This window comes from Phocoena phocoena, chromosome 17 (genome assembly GCF_963924675.1).
Source record: "Phocoena phocoena chromosome 17, mPhoPho1.1, whole genome shotgun sequence".
Classification (NCBI taxonomy): Eukaryota; Metazoa; Chordata; class Mammalia; order Artiodactyla; family Phocoenidae; genus Phocoena; species Phocoena phocoena.
The window spans coordinates 76,848,814-76,869,694 of record NC_089235.1 but is presented as its reverse complement, the minus strand read 5'-3'; the positions used below and the strand labels follow the sequence as shown (position 1 = coordinate 76,869,694).

At 54.5% G+C, this 20,881-nt stretch overlaps 1 protein-coding gene across 1 annotated transcript in view; it reads left to right on the top strand.

Annotated features, from left to right (window-relative positions):
* COL22A1 (collagen type XXII alpha 1 chain) overlaps window positions 1-20,881 on the top strand; it is a 233,526-nt gene that overhangs the window by 11,990 nt on the left and 200,655 nt on the right. The window lies entirely within an intron of this gene.

Genomic DNA, 20,881 nt, shown 5'->3' with positions numbered 1-20,881 from the left:
TCCTGCTTTTTCCTCTTCTGTTGCTGATAGCATTGAGGGGCTGAGGAGCTTATCCGGGATCACAGGCAACCAGGCTCTCAGCTCTTCACATAGCTCAGAACCTGCTGCCTGCAAGTCTGAGTTTTTTCACGCTATCCTTCTGTAATCCTATTGGATGCCTAATTATTGAACCCTCCCAATGCCTGGCCCAGGCCTGGCTCACGCCCGGTGACCAGTGGCTGTTTGTTGAAATGATAAATGGAGCTCACTGTACTTGAAGAAATCATCATCCCTGTTCCGCAAATGAAAGATTCTGCGCACACCTAGGAGGGGAGCAGCGGCAGCAGCCACACGCGGTGGTGTTGTTAGGGATGCACCTTCTAGCGTCGCCACTTCTGCGGCCTCACCCGGTGGCCTCCCCTGAGATCTGCTGCGGCCCGTGGCTCACTGTCCCCCGGCCTTGGGCTCATCCAGGGAAGCACCTCCGTGTCACGGCATCAGTTCCTGCCCCTCTGTGACCTGATGAGGTTCCCAGGAGACTGGACCTCAGCCCGGCTTCCCGCAGAGCCTGGGGCGGAGGCGCAGCCCCGGAGCCTCGTCTGTAATTAAGAGCTTTTTCTACCCCAGGCTCAGTCGTGGCCATGAAACAGCCTTTATATAGCTGATGGTGTGGCACTTATGAGCTTGTGGCATGCCAGCGGCCGCAGCTGGGGGAGCCTCTGCCTGCTTCTATTTTGGGGACACTGTTTGGTGGCTCTGACTCCCCTCCCCCTGCCCCTTAGCCCTTGGGTGTTAGTGTGGATGAGGGCACAGAAGCGGCCGCTTGTGCCTCTGTGGTTCATGACACAAAGCCTCCCTCTCTCTGTGTGTTGTGTGTCCATGTGCTGTTCCAGTGAGTTTTGTCTACTGGATGCAATACTTCCCATGACAACACACACACACACACACACACACACACACACACACACACACACACACAGAGAGAGAGAGAGAGAGAGGGAGGGAGAGAGAGAGAGAGGGAGAGAGAGGCTTGTTTGGTGTGAGGCGGGGATGGATTTTATGGTTCTCCTGCAGTTCACACTGGAAAAACGTCAGCATCTCTACCCCAGCCGCGCATTTTGAGAGTGCGTGACTCTGCGTGTGTCCCCCGCCACTCGGAGGAGAGTCTCAGCTTCCTGTACTGGTTAGACCCGCTCACAGATTCAGCCACTGTGATCCTAAGTGAGGTCAGTCTGGGGGCGGGTGCTGAGATTCTTTGAGAGGCTCTTTCTTGCTTTTGACCGTGGCTGTCACAGACCACTGCATCTTCAGATGAGGGGATCGTTAGGTTCGCTTGAAAATTTGTTCTATGCTTTTTTCTTCTTGTAGCAGAAAACAGTTTGAGTAAATAACACAACTTACTTGTGTCACTGGGACCAGGCTAGATAGGCCTTGCAGGACACCAGCTCACAGCGGTGCAGGTCTCAGGGGTCTTTACTGCACTGTTGGGTTCTTTCTTCAGCACAGATTGTTTGTTCCCCTCTTATCTCCCAGACATTGTTGTGAGGCAAGGGGATCACGATGGTGAGCGATTCATGCGATCCTGCTTTTAGGGCAATACTTTCCAGAAAGGAAGGGAGATGGAGAAAAAACAAAATCAAGTAAGCGGGAAGGTGATTTCATAGCGTGGTAAGTGCTTTGAAGGGAGTAAAGCAGGGCCATGTGACAAAGGGTCTCAGGTGGGAGGGTTAGGAAGGCCTGAGTTGATCCAGGAAGAGATCCATGGGCCCAGAGTTCCAGGGAGAGGCAAGTGCCAAAGCCAAGGGCCTGCAGGAGGTGTGGTCCTGATGCTGGAGGAGCAGATGCTGGGGGCCAGGCTGGGGGCAGGGGCAGTCACAGTGCCCACGAGGAGAGCGTTACCACTGCCACTGTCGGGGGCAGATGTCGAGGCTTAGCTCTGCAGCTCAGCTCTCCCAAGTCCACCTGCCAGGAGGAGGCCAGGAATCAGCCAGAAGCAGAGCGCACCTCAACCCCCTGGAATAGTCTGTCCCCTCGACGGCCCAGAGATGACACCCACGGGGAGCCTGGGGCTGGCTGTCGGCATGTCTGGGTGGCGTGTCCAGCCTAGGAGTTTCTTTGGGTCTGTCTCCCTTAGGACCTGAGTCTCGTAGTCATCAGAGAGGGGACAGCCCTGCTGGTGGCTTTGTCCCCAGTGACCAAGTCTTCCTGTCCCCACCCCTGTCTCCATCCCCACATCCCTCTGCGTGGCCTGGAGACTCAGAGATGAACTCAGCACACACATACGTGCGTGCGTGCCTATGCACATACGCCACACACACACACACACACACACACACGTATCTGGGAGCACGTGTTCCCACGAGGCGACCCGCCCAGCTCGTCCTCTGGGTGGGCCTGAACCCCGGGCAGAATCAGCGGCCGCCTCAGCTGTGGGTTTGGAGCTGCCACGCGGATGCCTGTGGCCTGGCTCTCGGGGCCACACCAGCCTCGGGAAACACGGCTGGGGCCCCGCCCTTGGCCCAAAGGTCACTGGGAGCGCCTCCCGGGTAAACTTGTCATGACTGAGGTCACCCCCTGGAAATAATCATCGGGTTACTTAATTATGATTATGTGCTGGGGAATTTTATTAGAAAATTACTGAAATTGAGGGAAAACTAAAAAACACCCATCGTTAATTTTTCATTTGTGTACATCAAGGAAGAAGGAATAGTCTCCCAGCGCTGCGCAGCCAGGCCCAAGCCTGACGAGGCCCCTGCCTGACTCCTTTCTCTGCTACATCTGCGTGACCCCCTGTAAAAACCCCAGCTCTTCTGCCTCAGCCTCTGCTGATCTAGGGGATGCGGCTCATCTCGTCCACACTTTCTAACCCGTGTGTCCCGCTCCACGTGAGGAGCAGGTACCCTCGTGTCCTGAGTTCTCCCCAGCCTGCCCGTCACTCTCTCTGCTTCTGGGTTCTGGTTTCTCATGGCAGCAGCACTTTTAGTACTGAGCTCCGTGTGGATTTGTCCTGGCAGGTAGATTCCCAGAGGAGGTTTGCACGTGCACCGTGATTCCCACAGTGCAGCCCGTGGGCTGGCGGCGGAGGCTGTGGTGCGTGCTGGTTCAGCCCCAGCGCCTGGAGCAGCCTAGCCCTGTCTCTTCACCCTGGGTGAAGCCTCAGGCCAGTTCCCTAACCTCCTTCTGCCTTGCATGTTCATTGGTACAAAGAGGATGATGGTGACATTTCCACCTTGTAGAGTGTTGTGAAGATCTAAGCGTTGGGACGTGGAAAACGCTTAGCACAGTGGTGGCCCTGAGCACACGCTCTACAGCTGTCTGCTCTTACTTCGTGGGTGTGATTTTTATGTATGTCTATCTCTTCATCTGTCTCTACCTGTATGTGTATATGTGTATGTATATATCTATATTTTCATCTGTCTCTATCTGTATGTGTATATGTGTATGTATATGTCTATATTTTCATCTGTCTCTACCTGTATGTGTATATGTGTATGTATATGTCTATATTTTCATCTGTCTCTACCTGTATGTGTATATGTGTATGTATATGTCTATACTTTCATCTGTCTCTATCTGTATGTGTATATGTGTATGTATATGTCTATATTTTCATCTGTCTCTACCTGTATGTGTATATGTGTATGTATATGTCTATATTTTCATCTGTCTCTACCTGTATGTGTATATGTGTATGTATATGTCTATATTTTCATCTGTCTCTACCTGTATGTGTATATGTGTATGTATATATCTGTATATTCATCTGTCTCTACCTGTATGTGTATATGTGTATGTATATGTCTATATTTTCATCTGTCTCTACCTGTATGTGTATATGTGTATGTATATGTCTATATTTTCATCTGTCTCTACCTGTATGTGTATATGTGTATGTATATGTCTATATTTTCATCTGTCTCTACCTGTATGTGTATATGTGTATGTATATGTCTGTATTTTCATCTGTCTCTACCTGTATGTGTATATGTGTATATATTACTTTTCAGAAAGGTGACTGAGTTCATACGCTTCACTTAAGGCAGTAGTTCTCGACCTCCTTTTGAGGGAACCTATACAGTAAGTCTCCTGCATACAAACAGGTTCCGTTCCGAGAGCGCGTTCGTAAGTCCAGTTTGTTCGTTAAGTCCAACAAAGTTAGGCTAGGCACCCAACTAACACAATCGGCTATACAGTACTGTACTGTAATAGGTTTATAATACTTTTCACACAAATAATACATAAAAACAAACAAACACAAAAGATAAAACATTGTTAATCTTACCGTACAGGAGTCCAGTACAACAGCTGGCATCCAGGGGCTGGCATCATCGGGTGAACAGGCCAGAAGAGTTACTGACTGGAGGAGGGAGAGGAGGTGGGAGATGGTAGAGCTGAAGGACCGTCAGCGATAGGAGGCGGAGGGCAAGCTGCCATTTCACTCACGCATGACGCTGATGGCACAGGTTCTGGCTCCTTGCTGGAACCAGATGCGCGTCTGCATCTTTGAAAGTTCGCAACTTGAAGGTTTACTGTAGGGGACTTGCTGTATACGTGGTTTTTTTCCTCTAATTGCCTCCTTCTCCGGACTTGTAATACCACACCTAACTGTCGATCTGTTTATGCTGTTGGGTAAGGTTGAACTTTGGATAGCCGCAGACCGTTGAAATCGCTAAGGTTTTTTTTTACCCTCTCCCTCAAAGCTAGATTTACCTCCTTGGAGGCAATATTACCCCCTTTGAGAATGCATAATTTGGGGCATGTGAAAGGATTACAGGATGAGAATTCAGGGAAGGCCTGAGTTCATATCCTGCCCTCTGTCCCTCGGGAGCTGCAGTGATGCGGCATCAGGGTTCAGCAGATGGACTGAGGTCTAAAAGCCCCAGTTAAATACAGCTTTCTCTGTTTGAGAGATTCCTTTTTTAAGCTTCAGTTTTCCCTGTAAATGAAGCCAGTAATATGACTACCTGATTTCTAGAGCCAAGAGAACACACACATAAAAGGCTCCCTTTGTAGCCTGGCACAGAGCTAGTGCCCATCATAATTCAGGCACCGCACTGCCAGGACCACTGATCTGTGGCACAGGGACTGGATGGAATCCCAGCTCTGCCATCTGCCAGCTGGGGGTCCCTGGGCTGGAGTGTGCACCTCTCTGAGCCTTGGTCTCCTTATCTGTAAAATTGTGGAATTTACCAATCTGGTGAATAATTTACTGTGGTTCTTACTGTTTTTATTGTGCTATTATTATCATACTTAATATTTTTATGGCAAGTCTGTATAAAAACTGTCAAAAACCAAAGCTCCCAGACATGACATGACTGGATCTGAGCTCCCCGTCACAGGAGGGAATCAAGCAGAGTCTAGAAGTTCATCTGCTGTGAGTTCTGTAAAGAAAACTGGCCTGTCCAGGAAGGTGAGACTTTCCTTCATCTAGTGCGTGGGGTGCCAAACCCCGTCCCACAGTCCACATCCCACCAGGCAGAACGTTTTACACACTGAGTTTTATTGGAAGATGTACTTCACGTCAGCTTCTTTACACGTTGTCTGTGGCTCTGTCGGCACAACCGCAAGCTGAGTAGCTGTGACAGAGACCACGTGGCCCACAAGATCTGAAGTATCTACCGTCTGGCTCTTTAGAGAAGAAGATTGCCGACCCCTGATAGTGGGTTCTGACGTGATGGCTGGGAATCTGAAGTCGCTGCCACTAACTCCTGGGGTGACCCCGGAGAGGGTGTCCCGTGGAGTGCTGAGTGGGATGCGTAGGAACCCTCCTGGAGGCCCCTTCCCTTCTGTGTCTCCATCACCGTCCTGCGTAATCCCCTCCCCCGTCCGTGTGCTACTGCATTACGGGTGCCTTCTCATCTTGTCAGTTTTAGGGGCGACCCATGTATCCTAGAAAGCTCTCCTACCATCCCAGGTCTTGGATGAGGGTTCATGTGCCAAGTGGGACTAGAGAGGACTTTAAAGGTCAGCTGTGAACCTGTGTCCTGCCGTTTCATCAGCCACGGCACGCTTTGTTCCTGGTGGCATCCCAGGCAGAGAATGCATCCACGTAGGCGCAACCGTCTCGTTTACTGGTATCGTCATGCCAGGAATTCCAGCCCAGGGGGGTTCAACTGTGCATTTCCCACAGTGGCTTTCGTTTTGAGTTGATAAAGGGATAAAGTATAGTGGCCACAGTGAAATTGGCACTTGCAAAATGTATACACACGTATACACGGTCTGTATATAAATTTGCGTCTATATAGTTAAATACGTGGAGAAATTCTTCATTTCTGAGTGTCTCTCACATCCTGCAGTGAACCTTGTCCTGGCTGAACTGGATTCACACTTGCGAGAGGGCGTGCGGGGCGCGGGGCTTACACGATGTCTGGGGCTTTCCAAGAAATGTGGCTGATTAATTGCGATGCTTCTGATACAGCCTCACGCTTCACAGAAGCCTGAAGGAAAGCAGTTGTCAAAGCCGTACGTTCTCCGTGACTTGTTTTGCTGTAAAATGTGTCTGTCTTTGTCCTTTTAATTACACAGACTCTGGTTTCTTTGCGTTTATCCACATACAAACGCAAGCAGAAACACACACAAAGTCACACACACACAGGCACACAGACACACTCACCCGTGCCCACTCATACATACACATGAGTGTACACATGTGCCCCTCCCCCCCACCCCCCACACACGTGAGCCTAGACGGGGCGGTCAGCACAGCAAACACCCCTTCCTCCTGCCACTCACCCTGGAACAGGCGACGTGCAGCTGCTTAGAAAAATAGAGCTGTATTAAAAATCAGTGCCTTTTGAGTGTCTGTCGGCACTTGTGAAATACCTACTCTTATTTTCTGAAGTAGCCAATTTTGCTTGATCCAGTAACGGACACATAGTGTGTTTTTATTTGCTTGTTTTCAGTAAAGGCTCCTGTTCCTTGCATCAGTCTAACGACCAGGTGTAAGGATAAGTGACCAAAGAGGGGACAGTGATAACTGGTGCTCTTGGAGGGTCCCTGAGGGGGCCAGGCCTGTGGGGACTTCAGCTCCCCTGCAGGGCGGCCCGGCCTGGGTGTTTCCTGCTGCATCCGCGTCTGCCTTGGGCCCCAGATTCTGCCCTGTGCTCAGGCTGGGCTGCCCACGAGGCACCCGTGGGCCAGAGCAGCCTGTGCTGGCAGAGGGAGTGGAAACCTCAGTTACAGGAGGTTGGGATGCAGGGCTGATCACCTCCAGTGACCTCTGCTCGCCTTGACTGAACCCTGCGCGGCACGGGGGCGGCGCTGACCCATGAGCCTGGGGCAGGAGAGCAAAAGGAAGCCTGCCTGCTGTGCAGTCTGTGTTTATAAGCCACCCATCAAGTGTAAAAACTGTCCCGGGAAACACGTCCCATCCGCCTAGCGTGGGCCTGGGAGACGGGTGGTTACCTCCCCTTCCAGTGGCATCCAGGACGCGGCGGCCCGGGAGGGTCACACCCTGGCCCCAGCCCACCCAGCCCCCTTCTCTTCACACGTCCTATTCACTTGGGCTTGACTCATGGGGGCCTCATGGGGGCAAAGACACCCCAGGAAACGAGGTCAAGCTCTGCCCACAAACCCCACGTACGGCCGCCCCTCACAGCCCCTGGGCCCGGGGATTACATGATCCGCTCTCGGGAGAACAGGTGGGCAACCGCTGTACCTCTGGAAGTGGGAGTGGGCTGCTTGGGCGAGGAAGTCCAGAGTGGTTTAGAAGAGCAGCATGGGGTCTGAGTGGGTGTGGTCCTCCCCCCGCTGTTTTCTCTTTGTCTCCTTTTTGTCAGGGAGGCAACAAAATGGGGTTGAAAGAATATGCTTTCTGAAATCCAGCAGGCCTGGGTTGTAAACCCAGCTCTGCTGTCCACCGGCTGCGTGGATGTGCGCAGGAGGCATCTCCCCCGTGGGCACGTTGGCAAAGAGTCCACAACTATCTGTGGATCCTGAGACCCGAGTTAAGTCTAGGCCCGGTCCCCACGTGCCCACTTCAGAGAGGCCTCAGCCAGAGCGCAGAGAAAGCAAAGCCGCCTTTGGGAGTGCAGTGCAGCGAGCCCCGTGCCCACTGCCACGGTCTCAACCTCCTCCCGGTCCCGGATGCAAAACTCTCGGCCTAGAAAGTGAAAATAACCAGTTCAGCACTGTTTCTTTGCACACTGGAACTTAGAGGTAAGATGGACGGCAGTGACCTTGATCCCTTGAGACCAGGCCCCAGACACCAAAGCTGAAGAGGTACTGGGGTCACAGGGAGAGCGGCCCAGGCCAGCTGGAGTCTGGAGTGACACCCGGAGTCCGCCCCTCCCCCTCCTCCTTGCTGTGCATGAACTTGACACCACAGCCCACCTTCAGGGAGGGATGACCAGAAACACCTAACTAGGGTCCCTGGCTCCTCAGCTGAGGGCTCCAGTGCCAGCCAGCCTCTGCCGCATTTCCATTGTCACTGGGCGGATGAGCAGGGCCTGGCCAGTGGTGTCCAGCGTGATGTCCGTGAGACTGTTGTTGGTTGGAGGCCACAAAGGGCCTTGAGCATAAAAAAAAAAAGAGCCAGTAAACCTGTAGTGAATGTGCAGATCTTTTAAAGTTCTGAGCACTAGAGAATTTTCTTCCTCCTTCCCTCCCTCCCTCCCTCCCTCCCTCTCCCTCTCTTTTTTTTTTTTCTCTTTTTTCATCTCAACTTCTGAGGCCCAGCAGTTTGTATCATAGGTCAGTGCTTGGATGTTTAGGCTGATGGACCTTGGCTTGAAGTCCTGCGTTTGCCATTTTCATCTCTTTACTTGCTACTTAACTTCTGTGCTTGGCTTCCTCATCTGTAGAATGGGTGCACTAGTCCCACCTTCTCCTATGAAAATTAAATATGTTAAAGTATGAAAGTGCTTCCAGCAGCGCCTGACACAGAGCAGGTGCCGGGCACTTGTCCTTGAGGAAGCACCTGGGTGCTCTGACTCTCAGTGTCCTTGTCTGAAACATGGGGATGAGAAAACCCACTTGGTGGCCTTGTTACAGCATTTTACTCGTGGGTCCAGGAGCTCTTGATGAAATGCTGTCCGTGAGCTGGAAACTGTGACTGCAGGTCAGGGGCGTCTGGGAGTTCGTGGGATAAACATACCCTCTATCTCAGGGGAGAACAAAACCATAGAAAAAGCACTGAAACATAAGTGAAAATTCTAGCAGGAAATTTTAGTAAGTGCCCTCTGTCAGACATAACCAGGGAGGCTAAGAACAAACAAGAAAGAGGGGATTTGCTGTAGGTCTGGTGGTTTGGGGGCCCTTGGAGGGCACACCAGGAAAAAGGCCCGCAAAGAGAATTCCAGGAAGAGGAAACTTTATGTAAAGGAACGGGTTTGGGGTTATATAAAGGAACCGAGAAACCAGGGAGCGTGCGCCCTGGAGCAGATCGGGGAGGGACAGGGTGAGACCGTGGCAGAGGCCAGCTCCTGGATGGAGTCCTGTGTCTGTGGGAAGTGTTGGGAGTTTTATTCTGAGTTGAATGCCAAGCCGTTGAAGACTTTGTTTCATTTTACGTTTTATAGTGAGACATAGGCAACCTTCCGAAAGCGGGGCGTATCTGAAGTGTCCGGCTTGGTGAATGTTGACACACGGCGTGTACCCTACCGTCCAGAGCACGGTGCTACCTGTTCATGAGTTCCATTCACCGGAGCTGTTGGGTGGAGGACGGATGCAAGGAGGGGACAGAGGAAGCAGGGGCAGTGGGAGGAGTCCAGGGTGACCTGGGGCAGAATTTAGATTCTCATCCTGGGCACGGCATCCCAGGACTGCAGGAGTGTGGGGAAGGGGAGGAGGGGGCTCGGGAGGGGAGGGGCTGGTGCACTATTGAGGTGCCCGCACTGCACCCGACCCAGAGCTTGGGGTGAGTCAGGAAGGATGTTGGCAGAAAGGCCCTCGTGGAATCCGCACCCTCCGAATAGCTGATGGGGCGGGGAGATGGGTGGAGAATTCATTTGCTGGCTCTTGCCTGTCTCTGCTGGTGAAATCTCATCCCCAGGGCGTTCACTCCTCTGCGTTCTGTGTGGTGGGGAAGCCAGATCCCAGGTCCCGGGAGCCTCGAGAGCCTTGTCTGAGGCGGAAGTAGGTAGCGGAGGTCAGGGACGCTGATGGAGCAGTGGGACGGCAGGAGCAAGTGTGTCCTCGTTTTGAGCTCCTCGTGTTTGCAGTGGCTTCGAGGTCCTTAATGAGACCCAGAGAAACGGTGGGGTGCAGCTGAAGCCGGTGAGGCTCCGGGTTTAAGGAGACTCACTCTCGAGGTCCTGCGCCCTCCAGGTGGGCAGCTGGGGTGCGGCTTGTTAGGTGTGGGCCTCAGGCCCGTGCTGGCCTTGTCCTCTTCCCAGCCCTGCCGCAGAGCGGCGGTTAAGGTGACGACGCCTTACACCACAGAACGGATCAATGCCACCAGGATCGAGATGGAGAGGGAACGTGAGCTGGAGCCGCAGCCCAGCGGCCCGGGCAGGTGGGGTGGGCGGAGCTGAAGAGGCAGGGTGGGCGACCCCCCAAGAATGGGGTCTGAGGGCCGGGGCGGGGTGGGCGGGAGGGCGGCTGGAAGTTAGGGGAAAGTGAGTAGAGTTGAACGGAGGACCCAGCGCGCGGTGGTGCTCTCATGAGGAGCAGGGGCTGATGGGCTGGGCAGCTGGCTGAGGTGAACTGGGGGGAGAGGAAGCTCCAGCAGCTTCACACTCCAGGTGTGGCGTCGGCAGGTGAAGCAGAGCCCGGGCCGCAGGTGGGGATCCACAGCCGTGGAGGGGCACAGAGGCAGGTGACCCCCATGTGCCCACCCCCAGCCGGCCCCTCTTCCGCAGACCCCCAGAGGAGGCGGCCGTGTGCAGTAGGCGGCCCGGGGTGGGGCTGGGAGAGCGCGTGGGCGGGGCCCCCGTCTGGAGTGTGTGCGCTGGACGTCCCCACCCTTCCTGCAGGCCTCAGCGCCGTCTCCAGTCACAGCTCTGCCTTCACCGCTGGACTTGTCTGGGGGGGCGGGGGGAGCCAGGCCACACCGGCTGCCCCTCGTTGCCATCTGGCCGTGACGTCCCAGCAGCCTCCCTCGGGTCCCCACAGGAACGCAGCCCGTGGCCGTTCCAGGAACCCACCTCCACCAGCCCTTGGGCAGAGGGGCCAGGAGCAAAGGAGCATCAGGGCTGGCTAGTTTCACCCCTGTGCAGTGCCCTGAGAACCGGTGAAGAGGTCCCCACCTTGCTGCCTGCTCCCACAGGCGTTCAGGGGCCTGACGCAGTGGACGGCTGAGCTCGGCCCCGCTGCCTCTGGGGCCTCCTGTCCCTGTGGCCTGCCTAGGTCACCGGAGCTCTAGTTCTGAGGACACGACCCCGAGTCTGGGCACGGTCTGACCCAGGCCACATGCTGCTGGAGAGGATGTGGCCGCAAGTAGGCAGGATAAATAGCGTCGTATGTTGTTTGCCCATCTCCCGTGAGAAGCACAGGCACCACAAGGGCTGGGGATGTGCCTGTGGGGAGGCGTGGGGCTCCTCAGCCAGTCCTGTGCTTTCCTGAGACGGCGGGGGGGGGGGGGTCTGTCCTGGTCACACGCAGGTCAGCACTGCCCCCGGAGCCGGGGCTCCGGAGGCCTCTTACCGCCGTGGGCTCCCCTTCTCCCCGCACCTTCCCGGCGGAAGGTCTCAGCTCCTCTCCACGGGCCACAGGGAGTCTCGTCGACCCTTCCGTGCGTTCATGTGATAAATTCCCGTTGTGCCACTTATTTGTTTTTTTTTTTTTTTTAATTTTATTTATTTATTTATTTATTTTTGGCTGTGTTGGGTCTTCACTTTTGTGCGAGGGCTTTCTCCAGTTGCGGCAAGCGGGGGCCACTCTTCATCGCGGTGCACAGGCCTCTCACTGTCGCGGCCTCTCTTGTTGCAGAGCAGAGGCTCCAGACGCGCAGGCTCAGTAGTTGTGGCTCACGGGCCCAGTTGCTCCGCGGCACGTGGGATCCTCCCAGACCAGGGCTCGAACCCGTGTCCCCTGCACTAGCAGGCAGACTCTCAACCACTGCGCCACCAGGGAAGCCCTTATTTGGTTTTATAGTTCTCCATCTTCTCCGAGCCCACGTAGGAGGAGGGAGGGTTTTGCTTTGCCTTGTTTCTCCTCCCCGCTCAGCAGTCTGCTCCCTGGGGACCCTGTGCCATGGGAGAAAGCTTTGGGGGTGCCCCTCCCGCTGTGGTCCAGCGGAAGCTCCGGGTTCCTGGGAAGGGCGGCAGACTGGGTTCGGTCCTGGGGTGAGTGGGCAGGAGGAGGACGTGACTGGGTGAGATCACGGCAGCCTTGGGACCGAGTCTGGCACTTCGTGTGCGTTCTCTTGTCCAGTGCCTGCCAGGACCCTGAAGGGTAGGTACTGAGGGTGTGGATTCAGTTCTAGAATCGAGCAAACAAGCCTCGGAGGGTTGGAAAAGACGGTGCCACGCACAGAAAGCAAAGGCTCACCCCCACGAGGCCTTTCCTCCTTGGCCGTCCACACGGCAGCTGCTGTAGCGCAAAGCGGGGTGATGCTGGAGTGGGACGCGCCTGGGCTTGAGCTCTGGGTCCCTGGTTATGAACTCTGTTACTCGGCAGGCCAGTCTCTTAATCCTGTCATCGGAAACGCTCCCTCCTCTGGAACTCCGTGCCTCCTCTCTGCCCCTCCTGGCCCACCAGCGTCCCCTTCTCAGCCTCCTTTGCTGGTCAGGTCTCATGTCCCGACATGCAAAGCTGGAGGCTGGGACCTACCCTGGGACCTCTTCTCTCCTCTGTCTCCATCTCTGAACCATCTCTTCCATTCCCAGCGCTTTAAAGGCTGTGTCTACAAAGGAGCAACTCCCACATCAAAAGCCTGGAGCTTTGTTTCGGAGTCTGAAAGCCAGGCTCACAGATCCGGTTGCTTGCTAGGTGTCTAAGAGACATCTCAAACATGAAGCATCGGAAACTGGACTTATGTTTTCTGGTTCCAGATGGGTTCTTCCTGCAGGGTTCCAGATGCTCAGGACAGAACATTCTTTCTTTCTGGGGCGCTCCTCACCCATTAGGCCACCAGCCTGCCCATTCTGCTTTCCAGAGAGGCCAGGGCCTGAGCACCCCTCCCTGCTTCGCCCCCGCCGCATGGCTCGAAGCCACCAGTATCCACTGTGGTAGCCTCACCGGTCCGTCCTCCTCCACCCCTGCCCGCCAGTGTCAGGCCCCCAGGCCGAGGGGCACCTCCTGCCAGGACCCATCACCCCCCACCCCTCCCGGCCCCACCCCTGCTGCAGCTCATCTCTCTGTCTGCCATTCTGGCCATGTGTCCATGCTCCCTGACCCTCGGGCCCTGGCCTGCACCCCTGATGGGTCACCCTCCTCCCGCTCTCACCTTCTCGCCTCTGACTCATCCTTCAGATCTCAGTAGAGACACCCTTTGATCCACTGTTTTCATGCCCCCACTGGCCTCAGTACCTTGCAGGGGTTATAATCACAGAGCTCTTGGAGACATCAGGGCCGTACTTGACCAGTTTCCATCTTGTCTGCTGGACGGCAGCTCCCTGAGCTCCGCAGGCCCCTTAGCGTGTGCCCTGGCTCGGCTCAGCGCCAGGTGCATGGCAGGCAGTCGTCGGACGCGGCGTGAAGGGAAGGAGGTTTGCATTTCGGTGCTTCTCAGACACCAGGTGCCAAAGGTCACTGCTGGGCTGAGCTGGGCCCTGGCACCTGTTCAGGCTGGCCGAGGGCTCTGCCTACCTCCTGCCGCCCCACTGCCCCAGGCTCCTTTTGCCAGTCCTACAGGAGGTCCTTGCAGTCTCTGGTGACACCTACTGGTGCTCTGCCCATGGGACAGTCCCCAGGAGGGAAGGAGGTCCAAGTGGCCGGGGACAATCGAGACCACACCGTCTTCACAGGAGTCTCACTGCCCCTGGCCTGGGTCACAGCCCCCTTGTATCTGGGCAGAGCCATCTCTTCCCTGCCCTGAATTACAGACGCAGCCTGGGGTTAAGAGGCTTCCCCTGACCCACCTCTCCTCTCTCCACGCCCCCGGCTTTGCTGCAGGGCTCGGTCCCCCTCCCACCTATGGGCCAGCCGAGCCCCTTCCTCCTCAGGGCTCTGCACTCGCCGGGACCTTCTTCCCTTTGCTCTTCCCTGGCTGCTCGAGCCCTTCTTAGCTCCTGGCCCAGAGCTCACCAAGCCAGGAGGTCTTCCCAGGCTGGCGCACCCCATGCGCATCCTGGCCCCCGCGTCACCGACGTGTCCCCAGCAGCACTGATCACTCGTGGCAGCTGGCTCGCTTCTCTTGTCTGTGTGTTTCCTCTCTGCCCTCTCCTCTGTCTGGCTAGTCACTCCAACAGGGTGGGGCCCCCTCCTCTGCGTGTTTACACGTTTGCTCCTTATGGCAGGATGTATGGGTCGGGCGCCGTGCAAATACGTGTTGGCTGAGTGAGTGAAGGAACGAACAAGCTCGAATTGGGTGCCAGGCGTCAGGCCGTGAACTCCTCACCCACTGGTCCATTTAGTCTTGGGGATGACCTTGGATGGGGAAAAATCCCACAAACTTTTACACCTGTTTCTGGGTCTGGAAACAGACACAGAAGGAGAAACTGACGTGGGTGGTGGGTGTCTGCAGACTCCAGACCTTGCCCCTCCCCAGCCTTGGGGAGCACTTCCCCCTCTGGCCCTGTCCCCGCTTCACTGTACCCCAGCAGGCAGGCGTGTGCTCGGGCGGGAGGGCGCCCGGTAGCCTCTCCTTCTCACTGTTCTCATGCCGTGCGTGCTCTTCCTGAGACAGAGGATGGGTGGCCCTGCTCTCCCAGACGCGGTGATCCTGCTGTCAGCAGGCCGCGGAGGCCCCAGTATTTTGTCTCTTACCACCAGGCTGCCTCTAAAACACTTAGCCTTCATTCCCCCATAGACTGGGCACCCTGACCACACCCTCCCTCCAGCCTAAGGGACCTGGGACGTGGGCATCGACCACCGAGGGGATCTGGAGCCTCTGGGGAGGCAGCAGGTGCCAATTCACTTTGACCTAGAAGGGAAATGCAGGCCGGGAATCTCCAGAAAGTTCTAGAGTAGGAAGTGGAGGTGGAACCTGGACCCTGGGTTGTCCTCTTTGTTCCTCACACGGTCCACACCATGGCCCTGGGATGCAGCTAATAACAATTTTCAGGTGTTTTTTTTTGTTTGTTTTTGTTTTTGTGTGTGTGTGTGTGTTTTTTAACAACGGGGAAAGCTCCTTGTTCACCTGTAAAGAACGGATGCGAATATCTGCCCTGTGAGAGCATTGGCTGAGACCCTGTGTGTGACCTCGAGGCAGTGGAGCTATCCGATGACTGGCTGGTTATTATTATACTCATACCCAGGGTGCTTTCTAATGCTCAGATGTGTGTGTAGAATAGTGGTCCAGCGCTCGATGTCCAAGCCTCACTACCTGGCTTGATTCCTGCCTCTGCCACTTGCTGGCTGTGTGATGTTGGATAAATTACTTAACCTCTCTGAGCTTTGGCTTCCCCATGCATCAGCATGCCCATATTGCAGGGTTGCTGTGAAATCAGAGCACATAACTGTCTAAAGTAGCTGGTAGGTGGTGCACAGGGCAGGTCCAGCACTTCCCTTTTCTTCCTCACCATTTCGCAAATGGGTAGAGAGAGGCCCCGTCCTGCCCTTGCTGAGAGCTGCAGGGAGCTCATGACATGCGCCAGGATTTTAGTGACTCCAAACAACGTGCTCGTTGCTTGTTACGGTGTCCCTGTGTCCTCGGCCCCCACTAGTGAACCCTCCCAGCGTCTGCAGGTATTTGCTGGCCGTGGCACAGAGCTCTCTCCCATCTGTCCGGCTGTCTGTCCAGCTGTCTGTCTGTCTGTCTCCATGGTGGCTCCCTTGAAAATGGGGGCCTGTACCCCTGACCGGTAGCTCTTGGGTCCAGGAGTGCATATTGAGCCCCACAAGGCCCCCGCCGTCCCCCAGACCTCCTGGGGATGTCTGCACCAGCTGTCCTCCAGGGCTCCAGTTCACCTCTGCAAACAGCCCTCATGGCTGCCTGCCAGTCCCTGGCCATCCCGCCGCCCCCTCCCCTAGAGCCTCCTGCCTCAGCAAAGAGAGCCCCAGGGCAAGGCTCAGGCCTACGTTTAAAAAAGAATGACACTGATAACCTGCGAATACTGTACTAGCGAATCATGTTCAGACCTTTAAAACAGATTTGAAAATGCAGAAAGGCAAAAAGGAAATAAAACCCACTTCAAGTGCTGCCCCCCAGAGGTAACCACAGTTAGTAAGTGTCATATAGGCTCTTCCAGACCCCTGTGTATATACGTCAGTTTGTCGTAGTGAGTAGGAGAGTGCTGGAGCCATACTGAGTTTGAATTCTGTTTGCACCACTAACTAGGGGTGTGCTTTGAGCAGGTCATCTGAGCTCTCTTAGACTCAGTTTTCTCATCTGAAAAATGGGCATGATGACTACACTGACATGTGTCAAACAGGATGCCACAGCCTGGCATCTGTCGGCGGGAGCATGCCTCAGCCGTGCCCTCGGGAGCTGTGAGGCTACGGTGCGTGTGCGCTTAGGTTCCTAACTGCTCCCGTTGGGATCCGATTCTCTCTGCTCTTTCTCCTCCGGGTGAGGGAGCTGCCAGGGAGCCAGGCTTGCTCAGCTGGAGAAGATTGGAGAGAGGAGGACGCTCGCTGACTGTCTTGAAACACCTAACGACTTTTATGAAAGACACGGGACCTGTTCTGGATTTGGTGCCAGCAGAGGACACACTCTAGGGCAGGGTCTTGCCGTCTGCCCACCCCAGGTTCCCCAGTGTCCTGCCCAGAGCCAGGTGCAAGTGGGCACAAGCAGACGGACCCGATGGGTAGAACTCGGAGAGCACGTGAAACCGCTGGGTGCAGAGTGAGGGGGCCCCTTGTACATGTCAGGGGTGTCCAGAGGCAGAGGGGTGCCTCAGGAAGTGGCATGCTGGCTGGCTGTCCCTGCAGGCTTTGGAGACAGACTTGGGCGCCTTTGTGCTGTGTGGCCTTGGGCAGGTGACCTTGGAGAGACTGCATGCTGTAGTGGTCCAGAGCCAGAGGCTGGGGCCAGCACTCTGACTTTGCCATTTGCCAGCTCTGTGGCCTTGGACATCTTGCTGACTTCTGTGTGCCTTTCCTTCCACATCTGCAAACAGCAGCACCTGTCCCATAAAGCTGTAGCGGGGGTGGTCAGTCAGCGTGCTGATGGCTTCGACATGCCTGGCACAAGGTCTGTGCAGAGCAAGCCCTCTACATCTGTCTCCTGACCATGGGGATAACTCCATCCCCTGGCAGAGCAGAAACTGTCCACATCGTGCACCCAGCGCAGTACCTGGACGTGTGGGCACGCAGTCTTGGAAACCCTTACGATTCTAATTATTTGTATCGACCCTGGGGCCGTGGGGCCTGGCTCTCCAAAGTGGGGGTGTGTGGACGACTTCTTGGCTGGCCTCGGAGCCGCGGAGGAACTGTGCCGTGAGTCTGCAGGGGGTCTGATTCATCTCTTTCCTCCTCCGCCTCTTCCCCTGCCCACTTGGAATGTCATCATCCCATCTGTGGTTAGCTGCGTTCAGCAGCGACTGCCGGGAGGTGATGGATGGGCAGTGACTGCTTCCTCCCTCGGCGCTCTGCTCCTTGCTTCTCCTGCTGCCGCTCAGCTAGGCCGGGGAAGCATCTCCACTCCTCCATTCTAGACACAGGTAGACCTTTATTCAAACCCAGATACTCCTCCTATCTGGTGAGTTTCTTAACCTCTCTTAGTCTCAGTTCTTAATATCTGTGTAACGGAAACAACGTCTACCTCCTCGAATGGTTGTTGTGGGTAAAATTTCCAGATGGGTGAATGGCACACAGTAGGCACTCAGTAATTGCTAGCACCCTTTTTTTCCCAGCTGGAGAGACTCTTGGCTGAGAGCCAGGGGACAGGGAGCCAGGGGACAGCATGGCACATCTTCTCTAGACAGGACCGTGGGTGTTCAGCATGAAGCAGAAGGACAGCAGAGACCACCTTGTGCAAACCCTCCTCCCCTGATGCTCAAACACATTCTCCCCTTTTGCCATTTGGTAGACTGAGGGCAGCTGGAAGCGTTTTTCCCGGGAAACTGCAGTGAATTCATGGTGTGTCCCTCTGGGAGCAGCAGCCCTGATCAACCAAGACTTGGCCTCTGTCGAAGGCTTCTGGTGAGAAAGAACTCCTACTGTGGAAAGAGATCTCGTTGCTATCCAGAGGTCTAGAATGTTCTGCCTTCCTGAAAGCTGAGGGAATACGAATGGCAGTGGGTGACAGTACATGAACTCCAGGGGAGCAGGGGCTTTGTAATCAGTCATGTCTATTTTGTTTTCACACTTTCAAGAAGGAAAATGGGCCAACTAAGCAAGAGCTAATTAAGCACAGGTTTTGATTCCTGAGAACTTACCCTTATCCTTAATTCCAGAACTACTTTTTATGTTGATCCTGAATGATTACCTATAAATCTGTATTGATTGGATAAGTGAAGGTAATCCAGTTTGTCAGTAGTTTCTTTACCAGGAAAATGAGTTTCTTTTTCTTACGCTTTTCACCTAGGCTTGGGGGTAGCTGGAGTTCCTCTCTCCTCAATTCTAGACAGTCCTGCAGATGTTATGTCCCACGTTTGAAGGAGGAAGAAGGGAAAGTACACCCGCCAATCCTTTCTACCTATCTGTCCCCTTACATTGGGGAAACCAAAGCTTTTTAAGACACCACCCCTCCTCAACCAAGCACGCTTCTGGTATTTATGTCCTTGGCCAGCACTGGGTCACAGGTCCATCCCTCGCTGGAAGGGCGGGCTTAGACCAACCAGCCACAGCTGTTCTCCATAGGCTGAAAATGCTGCCATTCTGAATAAAAGTGACGCTCTTTCAGCAAGGAAGGCGTGGGGGATGGGGATTCGGGTGGCAGCTAGCCGTGTGTGCGACACCTCGGTGGCAGGAGTCCCGGAGCCCGTGCGTCTTCCCACCTGATTGTCAACGTCATGACGCAGCCCACGCCCCAGAGGCGTCCAGGCCGCCCCTCAGCCTTTACTGCTTGGCTCAGATGGCACTGGTCGTTCTGTTCAGCACAGACTCGAGGCCTGTTCTGTGCCTGGAGCAGTGAAGGCAGTGGACATACAGCTGGACTGAGGCTCAGCCGGGTGTCCAGACTCTCCGGGGAGACAGCCATGCCAGTCAGTGCCTTGAGCGTGGTGCCACCAGCTCTAGGACACGGGGCCCTGCCGAGGGGCCCTTACCCAGGTGGCAGCAGGGGTTGAGGAGGAGGGGCCTGGGAAGCGGGGGACACAGGATGCCACGGCAGCACTGGCGCTTCCTTGAGCGTACCTGTTCCCAGTCCTTCTCACAGCCCACGAGTGCCCTGAAGATAGGGACGGTGTCTTATCTATTATCCCACTTATGTGTCCCTGGAACTAGCTCAGTGCCTGGAATGTGTCTGGAGCTCTGTAAGTATTTTAGTTCGAATAAATGAGTTAACGTGGAAATAAATGGATCATTATCCAAGATGTGGGCATATCTTGGCCAAAGGGAGGTAGTTACGGGCTGAGAGGGACTTGGGATGCTAACCCTCCCTCCCTGCCAAGAGGTGAACCTCTGGGGCCCCGTCTTCTCTGGGGAGCCTGGCTGCAGGGGGTATTTTGGGAGCCATTCGTCCTGACTTACTAAGTCAGCTATAAATTCCCCCTTGAGGCTTTGGAGTGTATGAGGCTTAGTGATGGCCCCAAAAGGGGATTGGCAGGTGGTTTGGGGACTGATTTCTTAAAGCAGTTTGGGCAAGCGCTAACGTCTTTGAAACGTTTCCATCTTTTCTGTGGTCGTGGCTTTCGGACTGTCTTTGACCGTCCCGGTTTGGGAGTCAGGGCGTCCCCTTGGGATATTTGCAGAGACAAGGCTCAGTAGCTTTGCCTGCCCTGAGCTCCAGGTGTCAGCCTCCAGAGGTTTGCTCATAATCAAGGCTAGAACCTTCTGAGTCAACTCATTTTAGGTGACGCACGGTCCCAGCCAGTCCCTCTGGCGGACTGCCAACCTTAAAGCAATTGGCCGTCACCCGCAGCTGCCGCTGTCCTGGGTGGCGCCGTCTAAATACTGCGCACTGCTGGCATCCTCTTGCATATCTGGTTCTAGACAGACAACTCCGTGCTCTTTCCAAAATAACTCCTTCCTTGGGGCTTTGTCAGACCTCTGGTGCCTTTGGGATAAACATTAAAAATACCTCCTCCCAAATCAGGGAGGATCTCATTCTTTCCCCTCAGTGCTGATTGGAAAAGGGGCCTCAAACTGGTCCCGCAGTGAAACATTTGTGAAAACGTATGAAAAGAGATTACTGCACGTGGAATTGATGGGATGACAGCACTGCCTAATAACGTGTGATTATTGTAATAATGTATACAGTAACCGGATTGCTTCAAGGGCAGGGCAGTGTTTGTACTGAGTTGCCTCGGGTGCTACATTTAAGTCCTGTTACGGCCTCATCTTGCTTCGTCCTCCAAGCAGCCCTGCAACAAGTGTGTATTTTGTAAGGCGTCCCACGTCACACGTACTGACACCGACAGAGAGATTAGGAGACCTGCAGTGGACCCAACACTTGGGCCTGGAACCTTAACGTTGACAGTTGGTGCTCTCTCTGGGATTCTTAGAAATTGAAGTATAATTAATTTACAATGTTGTGTTAGTTTCAGGTGTACAGCAGAGTGATTAAGTTACACACGCACCCACACCCACACACACACACACATATTCTTTTTCAGATTCTTTTCCATGATAGGTTATTATAAGATATTGAATATAGTTCCCTGGGCTATACAGTAGGTCCTTGTTGTTTATCTATTTTATATATAGTAGTTTGTATCTGCTAATCCCAAACTCCTAATTTATCCCTCCCCTATCCTTTCCCCTTTGAAAGAAACCGTAAGTTTCTTTCTGGGAATTTTAGGGCAACTGGAAGAAT